This window comes from Orbicella faveolata, unplaced genomic scaffold (assembly GCF_042242905.1).
Source record: "Orbicella faveolata isolate gen_17 unplaced genomic scaffold, um_ofav_v1 contig_26, whole genome shotgun sequence".
NCBI lineage: Eukaryota > Metazoa > Cnidaria > Anthozoa > Scleractinia > Merulinidae > Orbicella > Orbicella faveolata.
Window position 1 is genome coordinate 4,969,877 of NW_028301554.1, and position 20,685 is coordinate 4,990,561.

Genomic DNA, 20,685 nt, shown 5'->3' on the forward strand with positions numbered 1-20,685 from the left:
CATGTAAATAGAAAAAGGGAGGCTGTAAATAACATGTAAATCGGAAAAGGGAGCCTGTAAGTGACGTGTAAATTGAAAAAGGGAGCCTGTAAATAACATGGAAATCAAAAAAGAGAGCCTATAAAGAACATGTAAATCGAAAAAGGGAGCCTGTAAATAACATGTAAATCGAAAAAGGGAGCCTGTAAATAACATGGAAATCGGAAAAGGGAGCCTGTAAATAACATGGAAATCGGAAAAGGGGAGCCTGTAAATAACATGTAAATCGAAAAAGGGAGCCTGTAAATAACATGTAAATCGAAAAAGAGAGCCTGTAAATAATCATGGAAATCGAGAAAGGGAGCCTGTAAATAACATGGAAATCGGAAAAGGGGAGCCTGTAAATAACATGTAAATCGAAAAATGGAGCCTGTAAATAACATGTAAATCGAAAAAGAGAGCCTGTAAATAATCATGGAAATCGAGAAAGGGAGCCTGTAAATAACATGGAAATCGAAAAAGGGAGCCTGTAAATAACCTGTAAATTAAAAAAGGGAGGCTGCAAATATCCTGGAAATTGAAAAAGGGAGCCTGTAAATAACCTGTAAATTGAAAAAGGGAGCCTGCAAATAACCTGTAAATTGAAAAAGGGAGCCTGTAAATAACATGTAGATCGAAAAAGGGAGCCTGTAAATAACCTGGAAATTGAAAAAGGGAGCCTGTAAATAACATAACTTGAAGAAAAATGCATAGAATGTACGGTTTTATTGTAATCAAATCTGTTGACCTTAATTATAATAGTAGAAAATATGCAAATTTATACAGAATCAGAAATTTATTGCAATCAGTACAAACTCAGTAAAATTCAAATAGTTTGTATATGCCTTGAATAACGTTTACAATGTATACATTACGACAAATAAAACATGTTTTCTTTCCTTTGTATCCATAACAAGACGACTTAAATGTAATTTTGTGCATGGCCAAAATATTTCAAAATACCACGACTGAGCTCCTTTAACCGAATTCAAGCACTTTTCAAGAAGACTACTAAAATTCAAGACCTTTTCAAGATTGTGCGAAACCATGTCATATTCAGCTCTATTTAATTCATAAATAATAAAATGATGAAGAACTATACTGTTGGCAGCTACAACTAGGAAAAATTTTGCAATTTAGGTGTATTACTAAATTAAAATTGTTTGCAAATGGATACCTGTCTTAAATTTATACTAAATACACAAAGTCAAATGTAATAATGATAATACCTTTGTCATAAAATGAATGAATAAACTGTTTTTTCTTACTAAGTAATTAATGTAGGATTAAATTAGCTTTAATAATTATTATGAAAAATGTGGGAGGCACGATGGCCTCCTAGTTACATGTAGTGCACTCAACTCCTGATCACGTGGTCCGGGTTCAAGCCCTAGGTGGGTACATTCTGTTGTGTTGTCGGGCAACACACTTTACTCTCAGTGCCTCTCCACCCAGGTGTATAAGTGGGTATCAGCAAATTTAATGGTGGGGTAACCCTGCAATGGACTGGCATCTCATCCAGGGGGAGTAGAAATAGTCCTACTCGCTTCCTGCTACAGAAAGCGGGATAAGCTCCAGCCTGTTGGGCCACGTGGGTCGTATGCAGACTTACTGCATTATGAAAATTACTGCAATGTAAGTGTCAAGTATTGAGCAACTTTTTTCGTAGAGTGAATTGTTCTTTTGAAATAACAGAAAATGGGAAGAAAAAAACCACAAGATAGTGATTGACATTTTAAATTCATCATAAAAACATTCATCCCAAAGGAATACTACATTGCATAACATAAAACAAGGCTTCTGACATCTTTTCGGCTATGTTTACAAAGTCACAGTTTCCTTCTTTTTCCAAAACTGTACGGAATCCAAACAGTACAAACATTTTGCATCCCTGACAAAACATTCAATGTAAACAATGTTCAGACTGGTGAAGATCCAAAATTTTACTTTTTTTTGTGATAAAACACTGTGCTTAAAAAACAAAAAAACAAAACAAAAAACAATTCGTAGTTCCCATAACACAACATAAGTTAATAAATTGTTGTTCTGGTACTACATGTATGTAAACATAGCCTTTTCTTTTTACGATGAAATCTTGTAGCTGCTGTATTGAACAATAAGTATCAACCTAGCAATCTAAAATATTTAAATTTAATGCTAATTAACTAACACAGGTAGGTGATACTTCAAAGCATTAAAAATGTTTAAGGTGGTTGAATTTATGCCAAAAAGCTTCCAGAGCATATCAAAGTGTTGAAGGTCACCATGTTAGACTGTAATGCACCAGGGGCCCATTTCTCAAAGGTCCCAAAAAGTTTTTGCACCCAGAAAGCCATACCAAAATCTGAAATCTTATGCTCACAGAGCTGTTTTATTTGCTTATTCTCAATATGAACAGAGGTTTCCTTCACACAAGAAGTTCCAGGCATATACAGCTCTTAGTTTTTAGACACAGCTCAATTAAAGATGGCTTTGTGGGCCCAAAAAGTTTCTGGGGCCTTCAAGAAATGGGCCTTGGACCCCTTATAGAGTCATAAGTACTGTAGACTTCTCAGTTGCTGCTTTTTTCCTGATTAAGCATCAAAGCCAAGGAGTATGCATGTATTGACCACTCTCAATTTTACTTCATCCTACAAGTAACATAAAACATTTCGTTAAATAACATAAGTTATGTCTCTGTATGAATCAGCAAATTCTGTGTATGATATCAATCAGCGAATTTTACACTGGAGTTATTATTTTGTTTCTTATCATTCCAATTTATACTGTAGCCTTTGAAATCGGACTGTAGCCGGTCATGTTGACCGGCCAAAGTAATTTTAGCTCAGTCACATCTCGTTTCTGACTGGTCAAGATATTTATGAAAAAATCAAGTACACGTAATGTTAGACTAATTAAACCCACAAATATAATTTGTTTGTTCCAGTCACTGCTAGACTGTTTAAAAATTGGCTTAATATTTTTCTGAACGGATTTAACCCCAGTCGCTCGAATGGCATTCCTATCGATCTTGAACGCATGACAAACAGCAAGCAAATGGTCTTTAGCCGTTCGAACAGATATGCGTTGGTGTATATTTTCGTGAGGGGTCATAATAAAAAAGAGATTAAAACTCTCAGGTTTACAGTTGGGGATTTCATTGTTTATTCAAGAATGAACAACGTGACCGTCTCAACATGACATGACTGGTCAACATGACCGGCGAGTGAAGTTTTTGGCCGGTCAAGTCACCATTCTGGCCAGACATTGCCCGTTGACCAGCCATTATTTCGAGCCCTGAATATTCATCAATCAAACAGATCTTACATCTACATCTGTAGCTGCTGTGTGACAAAAACTTTGCACCTCTGATTGGAAGGCACTGAATGTCAGAGGATGTAGAAGAACTAAACTCAAAATCTGTGGCAGTAAATATTCAACGTTCACTATCTTCTACACTGTAATATTCATGCACAATAAATCAAACTCCTATCAAACAATGTTTAAATAATAAGTCAAGTTATTTGCAGGCACAATTTGATTGTTTCTTACATGTACTTATGCTCTATTGGTGGACAGAGGTACAGATAATGTCATAAACATTTGTTTTTGTTTCTTTGTTATGTATTACAAAGCAGATAGATTCCATGTTGTTGTGCATCTGTTCAGTAATAGATCACAGAAGACAACAAAATGTGGTAAGAACATCAGTGACACACTTGGCTAAAAAATTCACAGATTCTGTGACACGCTCTGGCAATGGCTTATGTGAATATTTCTTGTTTTTACCACATTTTGATGTTATCTGTCATCTACTCAAGGCAGGAAAAAACCCAGGCCTGATTTCCTCAGCCAAGTAAATTTTGCTCTTGGGCAAGTGAAAATAGAAGTTCAGTGGCCCGGTGGGCAAGTGAAATTACAATGTAGCCTCAGTAGTCTTGTGAGTCTGACTAAAAATGCCAGCTTGATAAATGATAATTTCCAGTCATTCCATTTCAAAACTTAAGACCTAAAGATTAGTTAATTATTAGGCTGAAAGCAAGAATTAGTTAGGAATCTGAGCGTACTTTGCTTGCATTAAATTTTTGTCCTTTGATTTCCTTACTGGCCACCACATTGGCAACTAATATTTAAGTAGGGGCAAATGAAAACTAAAATTGACTGGCCCACTGGGCAAGTGACTTACAATTTTTTTTTCCTGCCCTGCTACTACTGAACAGATGCATGACACATGAAACCTACATGTATTATTTTGGTAAGAGCCCAATTTCGTACAAGTAAAATGTACAGCTGTAACAGGGCTCTAAAATGCTGTCTGGTCATCCCAGGGTAAGGCAATTGATTGAAATCGATCCATAAATTGATATAAATCAATAAATTGAAATTAATGTAAGTGTTATCAGTGTCATCAATCAATTGAAAGAAATTCATACTCACATGCTAGAGAAGTTTCAAGTTATCAATTTGATTTTACTAGATTTATCAGTCATTAGAGAATCAATTGAAAGTTGGTCTCTCTTTGTTCGTTCACATAAACTGTAGAAAAACTGTGTCCCTCAACACAATGCTTGATTCTAACGTTTTTATGTAGATTTCAAAGGCACTACTAAAGACCCCCAAAACATAGTCCCGATACATGTATGCCAGCAAAATATTGTTTACAAGATACAATGTTATGTTTTTCTGCAATTGTATTCACGATTTCATATTTCACTTTATATCTTTTGTTCATTTCTTTCTTATTAAATGTTGCTTAAATGATAAGCTAGTATCAGCAAAATCGATAATGCTTATTGAAAATTTGATCACAATCGATTACTCATGATGAATCCTTTTATTGATTTCTGATATCACTGACTAATCTCTATTGATTGTTATCGAATAATCGATTGACTATACTGTGTCATACAAGACAAGTAGATTTTCCTGCCTGGGCAAGTTACTCCTCCTTTTTTTTCAAGTCCTGTGTAGTTTTCATGACAGTTTGAGGTACATGTATACCTCTTTATAAAGTATCTTTTTTTTTTTTTTTTTTTTTTTGTGAAAGGAAATTCCACAACATGTAACTTACTATCAGTACCAGTGAGTGCAATGTCCATGTACAGTTGTGTATAACAGCATATTGTAACTTGCATGTAGGTACAACTGTAGACACTTGAGTAACTTCAGAATACTTACACTAGCATAAGAGAAATTTCTCTGCTGAAAATGGCACATTACATTTTAGCTTACTAGCATTCACATCAGAGGGCAACATAACCTTACAAGAGCATGCATCAGAAGGAATCATAAGGTGCATATAAGCCAATAACAAATGTCGCATGCTCTTCCTCTTTTATCGAGAACAGATAATAACAGATCATAAAGCTCTTTATGCACGGCAAGTAAACATCACCAAAGTCGATTACACAAGCAATGTAACTTCTCGTTGATAATGACACATTCACAACCAAAGGCAAAACGAAATGCATCTTGACGTTACTTTACTCTACTCGTTCAATTTATGCAAAACTTGCTTACCTGTTGTTGTTGTTGCCTGTAATCGCTATCTTCAGCTTCTGGGTAACGGAAAACTTTGCCTTGAAACCGTGCACGGTGACGAAGCGAAGGTAGAGTGGATTTTGGCCCGCTAAAACAGAGCTCGAGTTCGATGCAAGTTCCAACGAACTGCCCAACATGGCGGGAGAACCGAGACAACCTGGTACCTAACATGAAGACCGCTGATTCCCGCTTGTTGGAGATCGGGCACTCACAAGGCTGCTATATTTAACGCTCTAAATCGATGATATTTCGTTCATTCTCAACGGTTCAGGGGCACAATTGTGACCTCGAACTTTCGTGATATGAGAAATTTAATGTCTGTTGTTTTCGGATTGTTAGAAAATGTCATTTTGGGTACAGAAAAAAAGTCAGCTATCATTTTCGGAAAGGCGATAAGACCTAACGTTTTCGGGAAATGGACAAAAAAGCCCTAATAAGTTCGAGAATACTCAAGTTCCTCTAGAATAACCGAACAAATAAATCTTTTTTAGTGCAACCTAAAATTAACCTACAGAGCTTTGAAAGTACTCCAGATAGCCTAAAACAGCGTTCAAAAGCATTCGAGAGAAAACGGTCGTTGGGTGTCCCTGTCGGTTCCCTGCCTAACCTAACTCCGCGTCAGTTCAAACTCGGTCACCAGGGCTCTTTCCGTCTTGAACTCACACAACACGTGACGCTTTCATGGACCTTCATGAATAAACACGTACGTGTCCGAGAACTAATTTTTCTCTTTTCTAGAGACGCAAGCTTGGGACGCCTGCATGTGCAGTAACAATTCTAGTTTTATTTTGTCGTTGTGGGTGCGCGGAAAGTTCACAAGAAGACAGCTTAATGCGGTGTCGATCAATGCAGCGATTTAGTTTGGTACATACCTTGTAACCCAACATCAATTTAAAGCACACTATTGCACACACTTGGACTTTAGAGAAGTTCAAATGCTTCAACGTAAAAGATTTACGGAGCTTTACGGCGGTGTTACACTTTAACTTTAGGCGCCTTCAAAAGGTCCCGTTTATATGTTCTCGGTTACCCCCCCCCCCCCCTCCTTCCCCTAAGTTTACCCTGGGCGAGGTAACTTATCACTTATTTCTTTGCAAAATCCAACCAACCGTTTACAAGAGGATCGCGAACCTCTCGGTAACTTGGAATTTACATCATTTGAACAGTCTCCGTTGGTTGAACCGTTACACCAGAGTTATATTAATTAAGCCCACTTTTCCATTACATGGTTTTTGCAGGGTTTAAGCAGGCCTTCTCTTAAATTTAGATCTTTTTTTCTAAGGGTCTCCATTTTACATTAAGGTGATCTTTACAGGTTTTCGAAAAGCCCCCATTATCTCATTTAAATTGTTTTCACAGCCTTTGCAAGGTCCCCTTTTTAATTTACATGTTTTAACAGGCTATTTAGAGCCCCCCACCGCACCCGTGCAACTTCTAGGTTTTCCATTTACATGGTTTTTACATGTTTCTTACAGGCTCCCTTTCTTTCATTTACATTTTTTTTACATGTTTCTTACAGGCCCCCTTTTTTTCATTTACATGGTTTTTACATGTTTCTTACACGCCCCCTTTTTTCATTTACATGATTTTTACAGGGTTACAAACATAACATTTCCAGACTTTTTACAGCATTCGGTTGAATTATTTACACGTTTCTCACATGGTTTACCAAAGCAATTTACATGTTTTTTACAAAGGCAGATACTGTAAAAGTGCGTAAAATATTTTACAGGTTTTTACATGTTCTTCAAATGATCATTGTCGACAAAGACAATGTAAATCACTATTTACAGAACATTTACATCCTGTACTAAAAGCTGTAAATTTCCTGTAATTTTATTTTACAAAACCCTAACATGTAAATTGTAATTTACAAAGAATGTAAATCAAGATTTACATACTATAAATTAAAATTGACATGTGCATGGAAATTTTCAACTTTTCCAGTGAATGTTGACCGCAATCACTAACTACTTTTACTCTAAAGTCATGTAGTTAAAGACTAGTCAAAACCAGTTGTAGTTAATGACGCTGTTGTGACTAAAACCAAAAGGTGTGCGCGCGATCGGGAAGCCGTTTTAAAACCTCTTGCTCATTTGTCTCATGAGGGCTTTCAAGGTAGATGTTCAGTCACTTAGTTGGCCTGATTTGCTGGTTTTTTTTATCCCGCATCCCGCATCCCGCCCGTGAATATCAAATTTATTCCGCATTTCCTGGTTGAAATGAGCACATTCTGCACAGCCTAAGATATTTTTATCGCGTATCCCGTATTCCGCATTGCACATCCCGCCAAGCTTATGTTTTGACACTCCAGAATCTTCGAAAAACATCTTCCATGCTTGACGCATTATGGTAATCAGTGTCTCCCTGAAATATCTAAAACCCCTCAAGCGGTTTTCGTAGTTTCACTTGCCAAAGCAAGTTCCGCCGTGGTATGCACAGCTCTTGCTAACTTTGCATCGTCTGGTTTTTATCTTCACGAGTTATAATAATATAGAGCTTGATTATGATAACCGGAACATTCAGACCATCATTAAGTGACGGTTAATTGCAAGCTCAGTCCACCGTTTGCTAGTTAAGAACAAAGATTTTGGTTCTGTCAGTTCTGATGTCTGTTACCACCGGAAAACAGCAGTTTGAAATCGACTAAATCGTACAAAGTAAATTATAAAGTAAAAACTGAGGAAAAGTTAATTAACGGCCTTCCAAATTTTACAACAGAACGATGGCAAAAGTAGCTTTCATTAGTTGTCTCATTTCTCTTCAGAGCAAGTCAGATCAGTCTGTCTATGATAGGAACCGGCGAAGAATGTCTCAAAGTTCATTAATCACATAACAAAGAGTTTAGTGGTAGACCAGAATTGTTTTTAAGCGCGAGAAGCTTCAAAATATCAAACAAGATGCTAAGACTGATTTATATTGAAAGGTCCAGGACTGTAAACAATCTAACGAACACAGTGCATAAGTTACATAACCGAAACGTTTCTGTTGGTTAATCTATAAGACAGAATTGAGTAATCACCCATTGTGTTTCATGCACCGTTAAACCAAAGAACAAACGACATATAACAAAGAACTTTGTCTATCTTGAAAACCAATTTCATTTATAATTATTACCTATGGTCAAAAACCCAGTATGCTTTTAACGTTATTGGACTTTACTGTCTGTATTTAACAAAGAATGGGAATAGGAAAATGCAACTTGTTTTCGAGTGATGTTATTTGATTTTATTGCTCAATATTTGAAACCTATTTCAATTTTAATTTGTCTTGACTTCCTATTGGACCTCCTATTGTCTTGCAGGGAAAGCCCCCCAGTGTTGTTTCAGTTTCTATCAATTTTGGTTTCATTTTCGTCAGACGACTGAGAAATTGAACACGGTAAGTTTGTAAACTGTAAACTGTCTATGACTGATAGCTTTGGGTGCACATATAACAAGTAAAGCTTATTTGTAATATTTAAAGTTACACTGAGAGAGGTTTGCATGAATCGCTTGACTGATTTTCTACTTGCTGTAAGAGTTATTAGTGAGTCACGCAAAAATTTAAGTCACGCGAATAATTGTTTGGAAGCATTGTTTGCGGAGTAATAATTTGCTTAACTTTTCCTTCTCTTCTTTTTTTCCGAGGGAAAGGTCTTGTTTTTGACGCGTATTCAGTCTGGTTTCATTTTGGTCGACTCACCAGTAGCAGTGAGTATAAATCAGATTTTAATAGCTTTGATATTCTTTGTTAGACTGAAATCTTTAAGTAAACTGTTCACAGTCGATCTACTTTTTGAACGTAGAGAAAGAACCCAGGAGAATCTGTAACCGTAATGTTGACCGCAATCACTAACTACTTTTAACTCTTAAGTCATGTAGTTAAAGACTAGTCAAAACCAGTTGTAGTTAATGACGCTGTTGTGACTAAAAACCAAATGATGGCCGCGCGACTGGGAAGCCGTTTTAAAACCTTTTGCTCACTTGTCTCATGAGGGCTTTCAAGGTAGATGTTCAGTCACTTAGTAGGCCTGATTTGCTGGTTTTCATCCCGCATCCCGCATCCTGCATCCCACATCCCGCCCGTAAATCAAATTTATCCCGCATTTCATGGTTGACATGAGCACATTCTGCACAGCCTAAGATATTTTTATCCAGTATCCCGTATTCCGCATTGTACTTCCCACCAAGCTTATATTTTGACGCTCCAGAATCTTCGAAATACATCATCCATGCTGGACGTTATATGATAATCAGTGTCTCCTTGAAATAGCTAAAACCCCTTAAGCGGTTTTCGTAGTTTCACTTTCCAAAGCAAGTTTCGCCGTGTAAAGTACAACCCTAGCTAACTTTGTATCTTCTGGTTTCTATCTTAACCAGTTAGAATAATATATAGCTCGATTATGATAGCCACGAAATTCAGATAATCATAAAGTAATGAAAAACTGCAAGCTTCATAGTTTGCTTTTACATAGCAAAGTTTTTGGATCTGTCAAATCTGATGTCTGTTACCATGGGAAACTGAGAGTTTGAAATCGACCAATTTGCACAAAGTACATCATAAAGTGAAAACTGGCAAAAAGTTATTCCACAGCCTTCCACATTTTACAACAGAATGATGGCAAAAGTAGCTTTCATTAGTTGTCTTATTTCTCTTCAGAGTAATTCAGTCTGTCTATGACAGGACGGCTTGGAATTTAGATTCCGGCTATTATTTCAGCCGACACAGAATTTAATAGTAGACTAGAGTGGCTTTTAATTCACGCAAGACACTTCGAAAGAGCGAACAAAGATGCCAAGATTTCTATTGGAAGGTCTAGGACTGTGATTAATCTTTCGTTTTGCGATCATACACAGTACGTTAATTGCATAAAACTGAAATGTTTCTGTTGGTTAATCCATAAGAAACATAAAACGCAATACGATAACAGCTATTGTGTTTTATGCATGGTTAAGCCAAAGAATGAAAAACAGACAAAGAACTTTGTCTAGTTTGATAACCATTTCACTGATTATAAGCTATTGTCACCCAAATATGCTTTCAAAGCTATTGGACTTCAAGCCGTCAGTATTTAATAGAGACTAGAAATAGAGAAATATGTAGTTTACTTCCCAATGTTCTTATTAGATTGTCTTTTGAAACATATATTAATTTCAGTTTGTTTTGACTTAATATTGGACCTATTGTCTCACTTTTGGTTTCATTTCAATCGGAACACGGTAAGCCGTGAGTTTATAAACTGTTAGCTGTTTTTGACTAATAGCGTTGAGTGCAAATATAACAAGCATAGTTGATGCTAATTACTTTAAATTTACACTGGGGTAGGTTTGCATGAAACACGTGACTTATTTTCTTCTTGTTGTAAGAGCTATTATTGAGTCACGCGAAAAGTTAAATCACGCGAATAATTGTTTGGAAGCATCGTTTGCGCAGTAGTAATTCGCTGAACTTTCCTTCTCTTCAGCTTTTCAGAGGAAAAGGTCCTGTTATTGACGCCTATTCAATTTGGTTCCATTCTGGTCGACTCACCAAAACCAGTGAGTATAAATAAACATTCTAATTACTTTGTTATTCATTGTAGGCTGGAATCATTAAGTCGATAAACTTTTTGAACGCAAAGAAAGAACCTGGGAGAATTTGAAACAGTAATGCCTGCCACAGACATGTAGTTACGGACTAATTTGAGTCAGTTTTAGTAATATATGACGCTAGTGTGATCGAAACGCAATTGGCAAGCTGTTTTAAAAACCCCTACTCTTTAACTCATTAGTGTTTACAAACATTACCGAAAGGTAAATTAATTTCTTCAGTCACTGAGTAACCGTGTTTTGCTGTTTTTCATTCCACACGCCGCCCCTCGATATCAAATCTATCTCGCATTTCTTGGTTGAAATAAGCGCATGCTCCTCCCGCCAAGATATTTTAATCCCGTATCCCGCATTCAATATCGCACCTATAAACTCCATGCATAATGTATTATGATAATCAGTATTTCATCAAAATGTTGAGAGCCCCTCAAGCGATTTTCGTAGTTTCACTTTCCAAAGCAAGTTCCGCCGTAGTAAGCACAGCTCAAGCTAATAACTTCAGTTTGCATAGTCTGGTTTTTATCTTCACGAGTTAGAATAATACAGAGCTTGATTATGATAGCCAGGACATTCAGACCATCATTAAGTGACGGTTAAATGCAAACTTAGTCCGCCGTTTGCTAGTTAACAACAAAGTGTTTGACGCTGTCAGTTCTGACGTTTGTTACCATGGGAAAACGAGAGTTTGAAATCGACCAAATCGGACAAAGTACATCACAAAGTAAAAACTGACGAAAATTTAAGCCACGGTCTTCCATATTTTACAACAAAACGATGGCAAAAATAGCTTTCATTAGTTGTTTCATCGAGGAATATAAATTATATTAATCAGTCGACACAGAGTTTAATAAAAAAAAAAAACTGGAGTGGTTTCTAAGCCCTAGATGTTTTAAAAGAGCAAACAAAGATGCTATGATTTAGATGGGAAGGTCCAGGATTGTGAAAAATCTTTTAACAGTGTATTACTTAGATAACCGAAACGTTTCTGGTGGTTAACTTATAAGACAGAACTGAGTTAACACCTATTGTGTTTTATGCACGGGTAAGCCAAAGAGCGAACAACAACAGACAACAATTGAAAGAACTTTGTCTAGTAGAAATCCATTGTGCTGAATATTAGCTATGTTAAGAAACCCAATATGCTCTGACAGCTACAAGTCTTTACCGTCAGTATTCAACAAAGTATGGTAATGGAAATGTAACTTACTTTCGAATGTTTTTATTCGATTGTTTGGCTGAACGTTTTAAACTTATTTTAATTTTAATTTGTTTTGACTTCTTGTTGGACGTCCTATTGTCTTGCAGGGAAACACCCTAAGTGCTGTTTCAGTTTCTATCACTTTGGGTTTCACTTTTAAGAGAAGACTGACAAACTGAACACGGTAAGTTTATAAACTGTAAGCTATTTGTGACTAGCAGCGTGCACATACACAAGATCTAGAGTTTACATTGGAAGAGACGTAACCAATAGCGTGACTGATTTTCTTCCTGCTGTAAGCGTCAAAAGTGAGTCACGCAAAAAATTAAGTCACACGAGTGATTGTTTGGAATCACTGTTTTTTAGTAGTAACAATTGCTTAACTTACTTTTCAGGGGAAAAAGTCCTGTTATTGACGCGTATTGGTTTTGGTTTCACTCTGGTGACTCAGAAAGCTAGCGAGTATAAATAATGATTTTTAGCTTAGTTTTAACATATTCATAGCAGACTGAGATAGTGATGTTAACTGTTCACGGTCAATTTCCTTTTAAATTTTCAACACAAAGTCAGAACCTGAGAGAATTTGTGACCGCAACGTCAACGTTAATCACTTACTACTTTTAACTTTGACGTCATGTATTTAAAGACTAATCAAAACCAGTTATAAGTAGCGACGTTGGTGTGACCGAAACACGATTGGCAAGCTGTTTTAAAAACTCCTTCTTTTTAACTCATTTGTGTTTACAGAAATACCAGAAAGCTAAATTAATTCCTCCAGTCATTAAGTAGCCATGACTTGAACTGTTCATCCCCCATCCCGCCCCTCAATATAAAACGTATCCCGCATTTCCTAGTTGAACGGAACACATGCTGCTCACGCCAAGATATGTTCATCCCGAATTCCGCTTTCCACATCCCGCCTAGATTTTCAGCTTATCTCGCATCCTGTCAAGCTGACGTTTTGACACTCCAGAAACTTCGAAATACATCTCCCATCCATGACGCATTATGATAATCAGTGTTTTCTCGAAATTTCTAGGAACCCTTAAGCGGTTTTCGTAGTTTCACTTTCCAAAGCAAGTTCCGACGTGGTAAGTACAGCTCTAGCTAACTTTGCATCGTCTGGTTTCTCTCTTAACTAGTTAAAATGGTATATAGCTGTATTATGATAGCCACGAAATTCAAACAATCATGGAGTGATGATCAACTGCACGCTCTATTGTTTGCCAGTAAACAACAAAGTTTGTGGCTCTGTCAGTCCTGATGTCTGTTGTCATCGAAAAACAAAGTTTGAAATCAATCAAATCGTACAAAGTCCACTGTAAAGTAAAAACTGACGAAAAGTAAATTCACGGTCTTCCATATTTTACAACAAAACGATGACAAAAGTAGCTTTCATTAGTTGTCTTATTTCTCTTCAGAGTAATTCAGTCTGTCTATGACAGGAACCAGCATGGAATGTTAATGTTATTAATCAGGAAACACAGAATTAAACAGTAAACTGGAGTGGTTGTTAAGCAATAGAAGCTTCAAAAGAGCAAACAAAAATGCCAAGATTTATATGGGGAGGTCCAGGATTGTGAAAAATCCTTCAACAATGTAATAATTAGATAACCGATACCTTTCTGTCGCTTAACTTATAGGACAGAACTAAGTTAAGAGCTATTGTGTTTAATGCACGGGTAAGCCAAAGAGCGAACAGCAACATACAACAATTGAAAGAACTTTGTCTAGTTAGAAAACCATTTAAACGAATATTAGTTATGTTAAAAAACCCAATATGCTTTAAAAACTATTAGACTTTACCGTCAGTATTCAACAAAGGATGGAAATTAAAAAATGTAACTTACTTTTCAATGTTTTTATTCGACTGTTTTGGGTTTTATTCGATTGTTTTTTACTTCTTATTGGACCTCCTGTTGTCTTGCAGGGAAACTCCCTAAGTGCTGTTTCAGTTTCTATCACTTTGGGTTGCACTTTTTTGAGAAGACTGACAAGCTAAACAGGGTAAGTTAATAAACAGTAAGCTATTTGTGACTAATAGCGTACGTGTACACAGGAGTTAGAGTTTACACTGAATGAGACTTCATGAATCGCGTGACTTACTTTCTTCCTGCTGTAAGCGCCAAATAGTGAGTCACGCAAATTGCTAAGTCACGCAAAAGATTGCTTGGAGGCACCGCCATGTATAGGTAATCATACGGTTTCGAGTTCAGTTTGGAATTAATTTGCACCAATGAGTTTTTCAAAAAGCTGAAATTGCACGAGCCGCTTCTTTTTGAAAAACTCATTTGATTAGTTATTGACTCATTGATTACTTATCAATAATATAAACATGAAAAAATTCGCGTGGAGGAAGTGCCAGAGGATTTTTCGTCATCATTCGACGTAATATCACTGGCTTAGAAAATTTCCTATTGTCTTTCAGTCAATCATAATCCAGAATTATGACGTGCAATTTGCACTGGTGTTACATTTTTTGCACTGTTGTTACATTTTTTGTACTGGTGTTACATTTGAACTGCACTGCTCTCAGCCAATCAGAATCGAGTAATTTTTTCATGTATATTATTAGTACAGTCATATTTCGCTTAACTATCTCCCTTTTGCTTATTTTCAGAGGAAAAAGTCCTGTTACCGACGCGTGTTAGTTTTGGTTTCACTCTGTTGACTCACCAAAACTAGTGAGTATAAAACAAGTTTAGCTTTGTTATTCATAGGAGGCTTAAATCATCAAGTTAACTGTGCTCATTCGATCTACTTTTTCAACACAAAGAAACAACCCAGGCCAACATTTTGATGCAGCTTTGGCAACCTTTTTTTTTGACAGTAATCAGAACCAGTTTGTAATCATGCATATTTGCTCTACGACTCTGGTGTAACTGAAACAAAAAGATGGAGCGCGATTGAGAAGCCGTAAAGGGTCCTTGGTGTCTCATCAAGGGTTCCAATTATACAGTAATGGCTTATTTCTTAATATGTTCAGTCACTGCGTAGAGGGGATTAGCTAGTATTCATCCTGCATTCCGTCCCTCAATATCAAATTTATCCTGCATTTTCTGATCAAGATAAGCACATGCTGCCCAGGTCCAGACGTTTTATCTCGAATACGGCATTCCGCATCCCGCATGGATTTTCAACTGACTACTCTCGCCTCCCGCCAAGCTTGCGTTTTGACACTCCAGATCGAAATACTGCATTTTTCATGCATGACGTTTTATGATAGTCAGTGTTTCCTCGAAATATCTAGAACCCCTCGAGCGATTTTCATAGTTTCACTTTCCAAAACAAGTTCCGTCGTGGTAAGTACAGCTCTAGCTAACTTTGCATCGTCTGGTTTTTATTTTAATCAGTTAGAATAATATATAGCTCGATTATGATGGCCGCGATATTCAGATAATCATAAAGTGATGATTAAACGCAAGCTTCATGGTTTGCCTTCACATAGCAAAGCTTTGGCACTGTCAGTTCTGATGTCTGTTACCATGAGAAAAAAAGAGTTTGAAATAAACCAAATCGTACAAATTATATTATAAAGTGAAAGCTGACGAAAAGTTAATTCAATGTCTTCCGTATTTGACAACAGAACGATGGCAAAAGTAACTTTCACTACTTGCCTTATTTCTCTTTAGAGCAAATCATTCTGTCTATGACAGAAACTGGCGTGGAATGTAAATTCTATCAATCATCCAACAAAAGATTCATTAATAAACTGGACTGGTTTTTAAGGCGGAGAAACTTTAAAAGAACAAACAAAGATGGCAATATTTATGTTGGAAGGTCCAAGACTGTAAACAATCTTTCGATTTGCGATCATACACAGTGCATTAATTACATAACCGAAACGTTCTATCGGTTAATCAATAACACAGAACTCGATTGATTCCTATTGTTTTTATGCGTGGTTAAGCCAAAGAGCAAACAAAAATTCACAACAAAGAACTTTGTCTAGCTTGATAACCAGTTCACTGATTTTTAGCTACGCTCAAAAACCCCAATATGCTCTAAAAGCTATTGGACTTTATCGTCAATGTCTAGCAAGGAATGGTAAAAGAAAGAAATGTAACTTACTTTTCAATGTTTTTAATCGATTGTTTTGCGCAACGTTTAAAACTCATTACAATTTGAATTTGTTTTGACTTCCTATATATTGGACCTCCTATTGTCTTGCAGGGAAACCCCCCCAGTGTTGTTTCAGTGTCTATCACTTTTGTATCGTTTTCATCAGAAGGCAGAGAAACTGAACACGATAAGTTTATAAACTGCAAGCTGTAGGTGACTGATACCGTTGGGTGCACATATAACAAGTATAGCTGATTTTTAATATTTTAAATTTACTCTGAGAGAGGTTTGCATGCATCGCGTGACTGATTTTCTTTTTGGTGTAAGAGTTATTAGTGAGTCAGGCGAAAATTTAAGTCACGCGAATAAATGTTTGGAAGCATCGTTTGCGTAGTAATAATTTGTTAAACTTTCCCTTCTCTTCTCTTTTTCAGAGGGAAAGGTCTTGTTATAGACACGTATTGGGTTTGGTTTCATTCTGGTCGCCTCACCAATACCAGTGAGTATAAATCGAGATTTAAATAGCTTTGATATCTTTGTTAGACTGAAATCTTTAAGACCGAGTTTAGCAGAGGACCAGGCAGGAGTGATACATGCCATCTCTCCTTTTTGGATGAAACTTTGCCAGATTAAAGGTACTACCCAAAAACCCCAAAATGTCACTAAAATAAGCCTCAAATTTAAACACTGCTCCTGCTTACAGAATACATTGCATTTTATTGGTATTTCACACAAATAAAGATTGGACCTATCTAGTTCATAACAGGAATTTCAAGTCATTTAAAGTGACAGGTGCCAATCAAAGAATGTCATTTCCTACCCATGTCACGCAACATTTAGCTATAAGGCAAATTAGCTGAAATTCTGACTCAAATATTGCTTAAGTCCAACTTTCTAAATCAAAACTAATTTCATCACAGTTTAGAGTCACCCTTCGCCTGATGAAATACAGAATAAAATTTTTGGCATCTGCTATTTTTTGGTAACAAAGCTGTTCAAACAACATGACAAGAGGCTAGTTTTAACAAAGAGACAAGGGCGAAATCTAAAAATATTAGATATTATAGAATCAGTTTATCAAAGTTATTTCTATGTTAATGTCATTAACAAAGTCTTTGAATATTATTTTGGGCAGTGGAAGCTCCATGAATGCAAAACTCTTTGCAATATCCCTTAACCCTCGGACGTACAAGGCGGGGGGTTGGGTGGATGCCATCCCACTAAGAAGGTATTTTCAAAATTTTGAAAAGACGGTTTACTCTAAGGGGCTGGAACTTTCATTAGCTGTTCATTCATCCTTCGCGGATATTTTGATATGTCAATTGTGTGTCCATCATTTTTTATGTTTCCATAGCAACCACTAGTTTCATGTAGGTTTGGCCAAAACTCAACTTTTTTGACATAATTCTGTACTTTTTCCTGTTTTCTTTATCAAATTCCAGAAATTCACCAATCTGTACATTTCATAAGCATTCTGGCTTGATTTTGTATCAATTTCCATTATTTCTTGACTTTTTAAGAAAAAAGTAAAATCCAAGATGGCGGATCCACAATGGCGGGTCAAATGACGTCATTTGGCATCATATGACATCACAACCAACAAAATTATGGTATCATTTTGTGGAACAAGCTCAGGGCTATCTAATCAATGTAAATTTATTTCGCTGTGCCTAAACAGAGCGCAAACCGAAGAGGGTTCCATGCATTTCCCCCTTATACGACAGTGGGGGTACGAGTTAGCTTGTACATCCGAGGGTTAAAATAACAGTGCAAAACACCTAAATTCTAATTTGTAGAATTTAAATATGGGAATAAAGGGCCGTGATGTTTACATTCTAAAAAATTGACTAGTTAGATGAGAGTTTTTCTGGGCAAATCTTACTTTTTAGATTACCCTTGAAACCCTGCTCGAGCATCATGGGCGGGTCACATGCTTGATGTTGCAATTGATTATTGTCAACTCTTACTTTACACTTGGCATACAAACTCATCAATCCTGAGAGGTATTCTTTGCTGACATTATTGTTTGCCCTCATATATTAACTCTTGAGCTCAACCAATGAATATCCATTTCATGCGAATCGAGTTAAAAAACATCTATGATTTTTTTACTTTGCTGCATCAGGCAGGCAAGTAAATCTTAATTAGTATAAAGATAAACATTGTGCATATAATTTTGAAAGCATGGGAACAAGAACCAAAGACCTTGATCAGCAGCAAATAATATCACTAAGTGATAATTAATAGTCTGTTGTTGTTATTGTTATTATTTATTATATTTATTTATGTTTATTGTTGTTATTATTTATTATTTATTCCCACTGCGTAAGGAATTTCAATCTCTATTTATAGATGCGCACACTCCAATGATAAGAATGGCTTCAATGATTTGCTCAATTGTAACTTTTTTGAAAGAAAAGCTCGACAATACCGGACGTTACCTTTGTTCTCATTTCATCCACTCACTTGCCAGCCTTAGAGAGTGCACAGGCATTAAGATCGTCAGATATGATTTCAGTGATCCACAGGCTGGAAAGGACCTCTGTGACAGAGAAATTGCCACAGTGCAGAGCCATGTGCGTTGTAACATAAATGAAGGCCACGACATTAAAAGTGCTAGTGATATCCTATGGCGGGTTAAGGGTTGTCAGGCATCAATAATATTGTTAAGACTCAAGAGTCAGGCCAGACCTTGAAGCACACAATGTTCGGAATCTGTCTCTAAAATTTTTTAGCTTCAAGTCCGGAGGTTTGAAAGTGTAGAAGGTTTATGATATGGGCCCTGGTAAGCGTTTCACACCTGCACATGAGGAATGGATTTGAAAGACCTCAAGGGGCTACAGACTTATGCATAGAGCAGCCCTCAAATGTACTGCAAGAGAGACTGCTACTTTTACAGCCAGGGGTTTGACAAGTGTTAGCTCCAACAGCCTCAGTCTAGGCATAGTTAATAGAAGGGGATTATTATGAAACTCAACAAAGTTCTTTGTTGTATATTTTTGTTCTCTTTTTTGGCCTTGACCGTGTACAAAACATAATTGTTGTATACTACTGACCGAGTAACTGACCAATAGAAACGTTTTGGTTACGTAATTCATGCATAGCGTATGAGTGCAGAAAAAGATTTTGCACGGTCGTGGACCTTCCAACACAAATCTTGGCATCTTTGTTTGCTCCTTTGGTGTTTGCCGGGCTTCATAACCATTCCCCTCTATTAACTATGGTCTAAGACCTTGCAATCTATTGAAGAAGAGTCCCAAGTTGTTAAAGCTACAAGAGTGTATTCCTCCTACCCTGAAGAGGGATTCATAAAAGCATAGCAGTCTTTTGCATTCTGCAGAGACACTTGGATGCGGGCAAACACGAAATGAAGTTAGAGAGGGAAACGACATAGACAGCATCAAGATAAAATGGGTTGAAATCCCAAACATCCTTTAGTGATCATGATATACGTGAGTAATCTCAAAGGGATGGGTCTGAAAACATCATGAAGAGAAACCCGAAAAGAACATTCTTGGAAGGTGAGGGGACAGGACGAAAGTGTAGTGAATGAGTGCAATAAGATGAGACTGTGCAAGACAGTAGTGGCATGAAAATGTCCAGCAAAGAAGGGTAGCTTGCTGCAGACCAAATAGCCCAGTACTTCAGCATGTTGTCTGTAATGTACAGAAGTGGCCGACTAGCTATACACCAGGTGTATCTGAATCCGTCTCAAGATGGAGCAGAAGAGATCTTGAGCAGGCTTGCAGTACGAAGACAGTACTACTTGCCAGCTACTTTACTATCCACCATATAGAATATGTAACATAGTCTTGTGACCAGAAAAAACAAATCACTTATTTCACAGCGCCATGGAGCTATGGATATACTCAGGAGGTTACTGAGCAGAAAAGAAAACGATAGCCAAGAGCCACTCAAGTTTGTTGAGTGCCTAGAAAAATTTAAAAAGTTCAACTGGGCCAAACCTTGTTAAACCTAAGACTCTGGTCGGCCGTGTATGTTGTCATGTGTGCTCGCTTGGACGCTAGGTTTCAGATAATTTCAGCTACTAGATCTTCTCGAGGCTCAATTTTTCCTCAGAATTGCAATTTTTTCAGACATCTTCTTACTCGCAGACATGCAATCATTTACAATGTGTTGTGCTAACATCTTTGAGGCATAACCGTTATCTGCAGTTAATACAGTATAGGAACTTTCAGAAGAAAAACGCATTTTCATAAAAATACAGTATAGGAACTTTCAGAAGAAAAACGCATTTTCATAAAAGCTAGCTAAAGCTAAATCTCACAGTTGAAGTATTAAATACAAACTGTACGT

General features: G+C 36.8%; 2 protein-coding genes and 1 long non-coding RNA gene across 7 annotated transcripts in view; 2 read left to right on the top strand and 1 right to left on the bottom strand.

The window, feature by feature from the left end:
* The window catches only part of LOC110046343 (uncharacterized), a 39,191-nt gene that overhangs the window by 14,560 nt on the left and 3,946 nt on the right, over positions 1–20,685 (top strand). For 4 of the 5 annotated variants that reach the window (XM_089295872.1, XM_089295871.1, XM_089295875.1 and 1 more), the window contains 9 exons: positions 8,843–8,919; positions 9,174–9,230; positions 10,985–11,057; positions 12,414–12,490; positions 12,702–12,768; positions 13,346–13,397; positions 14,237–14,313; positions 14,927–14,990; positions 16,803–16,867. The gene's annotated coding sequence lies outside the window, so the exon portion shown is untranslated. Of the gene's footprint in view, positions 1–8,842; positions 8,920–9,167; positions 9,231–10,984; positions 11,058–12,413; positions 12,491–12,701; positions 12,769–13,345; positions 13,398–14,236; positions 14,314–14,926; positions 14,991–16,802; positions 16,868–20,685 lie in introns of all 5 variants that reach the window. The other variant, XM_089295873.1, reaches the window with a different exon arrangement.
* LOC149107770 (uncharacterized) lies at positions 726–5,685 on the bottom strand. The gene is made up of 2 exons (XR_016209103.1): positions 5,518–5,685; positions 726–2,648 (listed from the first exon to the last, which is right to left on the bottom strand). It is a non-coding gene; the product is annotated as an uncharacterized LOC149107770 (long non-coding RNA).
* Positions 7,947–20,685, top strand: part of LOC149107771 (uncharacterized) — a 33,295-nt gene continuing 20,556 nt past the window's right edge. Inside the window, exon 1 of the mRNA XM_089295842.1 lies at positions 7,947–7,970. The gene's annotated coding sequence lies outside the window, so the exon portion shown is untranslated. The remainder of the gene's footprint in view (positions 7,971–20,685) is intronic.